Genomic DNA, 5,956 nt, shown 5'->3' with positions numbered 1-5,956 from the left:
ATCGCCGATCAGGAGCGACTTCCCTGACTCCTCACTCCCTGGGGGACAAGGGACCTCGCCCAGGAATCGCAGATCCCAATAAAGGCTTTCTTGCCTCCATAACCTGGTCTCTTTCTTTCCTCCCATCTCTGCCTCCATCTATTAAATCTTACAAAAAGGACTGCATGGACAGAAAGGAATCACAAGGGAAGGAGGTAAAGAAGAGACTCAAAGAGAGATAGTGTAGAGGTGAATATCAAGCAGGCAAAAATTATATACTAACAATGACCAGCATGTGTAGCTCTGTGTAACAACTACAATATCAGAAGATAAAACAGTAACTATGGATAGGGCCCTCCTCCTTGAGAGCCAGGGACTGGGCAGAGCCCACGGCATACACCCTATCCTTAAAGCAACTTTGAGAAATGCTACTGTTTCCCCAGTTAACAGATGAAGTAAATCGTGCTTGTAAAGTTTAGGAGTGTGCACAAAATTAGCTGGTAAATTAGACACAGGATTCAGATTCTGGGGTATCTGAAGTCAATGCCTAGCCAGGTAACAAATTTCAAAATCTTTTGTTTATGACAAGACATGTAGCTCAAAGTCTTTGTCTGCATGTGTCTGCAATGTGGAACAGCAGTGCATTCCGATCTGCCAGGGACAATCCGGGTTTCTATCTGTTTCCCAGTATAATTAGTAACAGCACTACCTTTCACTCTCAGATGTGCCCCAGTTAAGGGACGCCTGGGTGGCTCAGTCAGTTAAGTGTCCAATATCAGGTCATGATCTCGCAGTTCATGGGTTCGGGCCCAGTGTTGAGCTTGCTGCTGTCAGTGCAGACAGCCTGCTTTGAATCCTCTGTCCTTCTCTTTCTGCTCCTCCCCTGCTTTAACTCTCAAAAATAAGTAATAAAACTTTTTTTTTTTTTTTACAAAAAATAAGTATCCCGGTTTAGACAAAACATATATCGCCATCCTGCCTCAATGCCATGGTGAAATGTGTCTACGTGATTTTCCAGGTCTAGTGTAAAATGAAAGTGCGAGTCCTTTTGTCCAAAAAGCAGGAAAAAAGTGCTACTAGAGGTACTGCAATATAAAGCTTTTTCTTTCTTTTATCTGCTTTACGTACACTTGACGTCCCAATGGACTTCACTTATAAAACACAAGTTCAAAGATAAAATTAGCACAAAGGTCAAGATGGTGCTGGCAGAGCACTGAACCAACTTCCAAGTCCTCTGGAGCATGAAGCCAGGGCAAACTGCACAGGACACACACCCACGAAGCCGGCCCTGCTCTGCCCTTTTCCTGTCCGCTCGAACAGGTCTATGAAGCCATCCTGATTTTGGTATCTCCTATGAGGGCTGCACACAGGAAACCAGTTGCAACCCACTATTGTTCAGACTTGGAACATTAAATACTGGGTATTAGGTCCATAAAATCGTGTCTTTAGACAAAATGTATTAGGGTACTTCTAATAAAGCACAAAATTCCATCTCCCAAGCAAAACAAGAACATGCATTCAAGCAAATTTGGGCACTCCCTGCATTTTATCTATGACCTAAAAATAACTAATCCCGATAATGTAACCTACCCATGATATCAACTGAAAACTCAGAATACAATGAATTGAAATAATGGTGCTGTTACAAAGTCTTTAATGCCACAATGCCTGATTTAAATACTGTTTCTGTTTTAAATGCAGGTACAACATGTTTAATTTAAAACTTTTTGTTACGCAAATTCATATGAGCCTAAGTGAAATTTAAATAACTTCCACTATCTATACCAACCAAATGGAAGAAAAGTCTGAGAATCTGAGAATTTGAAAGATGATGAACTGTCCTTCAGAATGGGGTGGGAGGGGCACATGCATGGCCCAGTCAGCAGACTGTCCAAGAACTCCTGATTTTGGCTCAGGTCAGGATTTTGTGGTTTGTGGGATATAGCCCTGCATCAGGCCTTGTGCTGAGTGTGGAGCCTGCCTGGGATTCTCTGTCTCCCTCTCTCCCTCTGTCCCTCCCGTCCCTCTGTCTTGTGCACTCGTGCTTTCTCTCCAAATAAATAACTAAACATAAAAAAAAAAAGAAGAATGGGGTGGGAGGTTAGGGGATGGGTCATTGAGCAAGTATTTACTGAGTACCTGCAATGTCACAAGCACTGCACAAAATTCTAGAGAAAAAGATGAATAAAATATGGGCCTGTCCTCAAGAAGCATACATTCTAGTAGAATGAGACAAAGGTAAACAAATACACATATAAGCTTCCTTTGGTGAGAAGGAAGAAGTAACTGCAGGGAAGAGTGGGTAGAAAGCAGTGAGTACTCTGGCCTGGCGGGGAGGGAAGGGACAGGATCATGAACAGGTTCCTGAAGGAACTGAGCCCTGAAAGCCCCAGAGGACTGCAAAAGGATGTAAGGGCTACCAAGGAACAAGAGAAGCCCATGGAAAGAGTGGGCCACTCTAGGGGACAGCTACCGAGGGAGTGGGAGTGGGGAAAGCTGTTCTCTCCTTAAAAAGGCAAAGGGCTGGAAATGAGAAGAGAGAGGAATCAGAAGTATAAAATAAGTATACAAGTATGAAACTTTCTTAGAGCAAGAAACTTTTTCCCCTTTAGGTCACATGACCATCTAACCAAGAGGAAAAAGTATCATTTTGTTTGATTATTTATGGGCCTGTAAGTAAAAATATGTTCTTGGTGAAACTAAAAATATGCTTTCTATCTCTTCATAATAAAGATAAGAGTACCCTTCATCTGTGTTAATGACTGAAACAATGACAGAAATCTAACAATGACTAATCTTTAGACAAATATTTTCACTTGATGTAGAAATGCACTATCAAATTTTTTCAACAAATGTAACACTGTACTCATTTAATACTACAGCTATTTGTTTAAAAATGACTTTTATTGTTTTCTGCATTCCTTTTTTTTAAGTTTATTTATTTTGAGAGAGAGAGAGAAGCGACAATGAGTGGGGGAGGGGCAGAGAAAGAGGGGGACAGCAGAAAGGAAGCCAGAGGTCACTAGTCTGACAACAGAGCCAGATGTGGGGCTCGAACTCACAAATAGTGAGATCGTGACCTGAGCCAAAGTCAGATGCTTAGCTGACAAGTCACTGAGGTGCCGCTGTCTATCTGCATTTCTTATCAGTCCTTCAGGATGGACACCTGGAAGATGAATTGCCAGGCCAAAGGGTTTGAATATTTTTAAAGCTCTTGGCACATTATTAGCTTAGGCCACAATGAAAACTAGATTGACTACATTAACTGAAGGTGACCAAGTAAAATACATGGGTATTTAGTGTTGCTATAAATAATACTCAACAAAGAAAATCTAAAAGTGTATTATAAGTAGATCTCAGGTTTTGATGGTTTTGTCTAAAAGGACCTTAGGATAAATTTTTGTTTAGGATGATATTCAGGCCAATTAGTGTGTTTGCGTGTGTGTGACCAGGTATGTGCACAGATATTGCACGGTTGTGTATAAATAATGGACAAAGAAAAATAAAAGTGGAAGAGTCCATAATTTCTGAATGAAATAAGAAGAATGAAATGATTAAATGACCTTCTTGTAAATAAGTACATACAATTTACTTATACCTCCCACAATTTCTTACCCAACTCTATACAGTAATAAGTTTTCAATTTTTTTCTCTCACAATTTTAATTATTTTTTAAATTTATAATAGTTATTGTCAAATTGGTTTCCATGTAAGTAAGTTTTAAATTTTAATAATCAAGTATTAAGATTAGAAGAAAACCTGGTATGCTAAATAAAGATCAATAAATTGGTTTTTAACGTAGGTTAGGTTAGCTGTCCATTTCTAGAACTAAGGACTCTGCACCGTAATTTTTTCAACTGCCTCCAGAAAGCAATGACTAGTGCAGTTTAAGAAGAGACTAAGATTTTTCAAAAGTCACAGGACTTTGCCCTCAAAGAAGTTTCATGAAAAGCAAATCAGAAGCTATTAAAAGTCAAATCTCCAATTCACACTAGTCAGATTGGCCAGTGTCAAAAAAGCAAGAAATAAAAGAGTGGGCAAAGAGAACTCTGGTCACTGTTGGTGGGAATGTAAATTGGTGCGATCACTATGGAAAACAGTATGGAAGTTCTTCAAAAGACCAAAAATAGAAGTATCAGATGACCCAGTAAGTCCACTTCTGGGTATTTGCCCAAGAAAAACAAAAACACTAATTCAAAAAGACATATGCACACCTCTGTTTGTTGTAGTGCTATTTACAATAGACAAGATATAAAAATACCTTAAGTGTCCATCTATAAATGAACGGATATAGAAGATGTGGTATACACAATGGAATACTACTCAGCCACAAAAAGAATGAAATCTGGCCATTTGTGACAACATGGATAGACCTAAAGAGTATTGTGCCAAGTGAAATCAGACAGAAAGACAACATATAATTTCATTTACAGTGGAACCAAAACGAACAAAACAAACAACACCAAAAAGAGAAACAGAGTCATAAATACAGAGAACAAACTAGTGATTACCAGAGGGGAGGGAAGTCAGGGGATAGGTGAAACAGATAAAGAGGATTAAGGAGTATACAATTGTGGTTATAAAACAAAGCACAGCTGGAGAATATAGTCAATAATATTATAATAACTTTGTAAAAAGGTCATCTCCTTAAAAGTATGCTTTTTTGACACTGCTGCATGGAAGTGCACGGCAATCCAGTTATCGCCAATCACCCATATATTCTCAAATATCCAGTATTTCCAAAGAATGTGGTCCCTGGGGGCTCAAGGACACTGATTTTAATTTCAGAAGTCAACCAGAAGTCAACCTGTGCATCTTACATCTCTTGAGATACGGTTCTCTCTTTCTTGCTACAGCAAAGAAGTGAATTCCTCTCCCATAATTATAAGCAGAAAGTTTACATCTTACTAAATCCTGAGCAGGAAGGTTGGCCTTTCAAACATTTCCCTTGGGACCAGAGGGTTCTGGAAAAGACAGGTAAAAGGAGCAGAAGGTTTGAAGATTAAAGTTAGATTGCAAAGGCCAAAGTCTCCTGGGTCTTTAAATGATGCTCTCCCAGGCATCTGGGTGGAAAGAAGCCAATCCTCAAATGCTTTGTCTTTGCAACAGTGGATAGGAAAAATTCAACTTTTGAGTTATGTCTCAGAAGCGTCTTTCACTCAATTTTGCCCCTTCTGGCTCTAAAGTGAATGAAACGTTTCCAGAATAGGTTCCCAATGAGTCAAGCCCGAAACTTTGAAACAAAGTTCCTTCCAGTTCTTCCTATGAAATCTTGAAGTTGTTTAACACAAATTTTATGATACAGCTCTCCTGGCCTCACAGGGAACCCAGGAGCGGAGCAGGAGCAAATTTAAACCCAGGATGGGGGATGGGGGAGGAAGATTGTAGGGCTAGAATGGGGTGAGCGCCACATGTGTCTTTAATACTCAACAGCTGCTAGAGATCATAACCCCGCTGCTCCTTCTGTACCCCCCACCTGAATCCTATGTTTCAAAGATGTTTATAAATAAAGGGACTTCGCTGCCGTGTAATCTAAATAATGAACTCAAGCTCCAAAAGAATGAAGGTGTTGTTGTTGTTGTTGAACTAAATGTACCTGAATGTAGCAGACTGACTTCAAACACCAAGCCAAAGTCTTAAAATAAAATCCCAGGGGAGGAAGAGAAGAACTTACACAACGCAGGCCGGGCAGGGGTAAAGAAGAAAGGGGAAAGATGGGGTAGCAAGGATTGCCTGGACAAGAATCTTCTCCCATTGGAGCGAACTTTTCCAACTCGCAGCTCTCCAAGGCCCTAGGAACTCAGTGCGTGTCTGGGCGGGAAACAATCCCCACGGGAGTCCTCGCGCCAAGAGCGCAGCGTCCGCGCGCGGGCTCCGGGTTCCCGCGACGCCGGGACCCGCGCCCCGACTCCCGCAGACAATGCTGCGCGCGCGCTTCCCGCGGCCTCCCAGGGTCCGCGCCTCGCGCCGCCCGCCG

At 41.2% G+C, this 5,956-nt stretch overlaps 1 protein-coding gene across 1 annotated transcript in view; it reads right to left on the bottom strand.

Moving 5' to 3' along the window:
* Window positions 1-5,956, bottom strand: part of PREX2 (phosphatidylinositol-3,4,5-trisphosphate dependent Rac exchange factor 2) — a 299,116-nt gene that overhangs the window by 292,831 nt on the left and 329 nt on the right. The gene's annotated exons all lie outside the window — the stretch shown is intronic.

This window comes from Suricata suricatta, chromosome 15 (genome assembly GCF_006229205.1).
Source record: "Suricata suricatta isolate VVHF042 chromosome 15, meerkat_22Aug2017_6uvM2_HiC, whole genome shotgun sequence".
NCBI classification, from domain to species: Eukaryota; Metazoa; Chordata; class Mammalia; order Carnivora; family Herpestidae; genus Suricata; species Suricata suricatta.
This window is presented reverse-complemented; position numbering and strand designations above follow the sequence as displayed.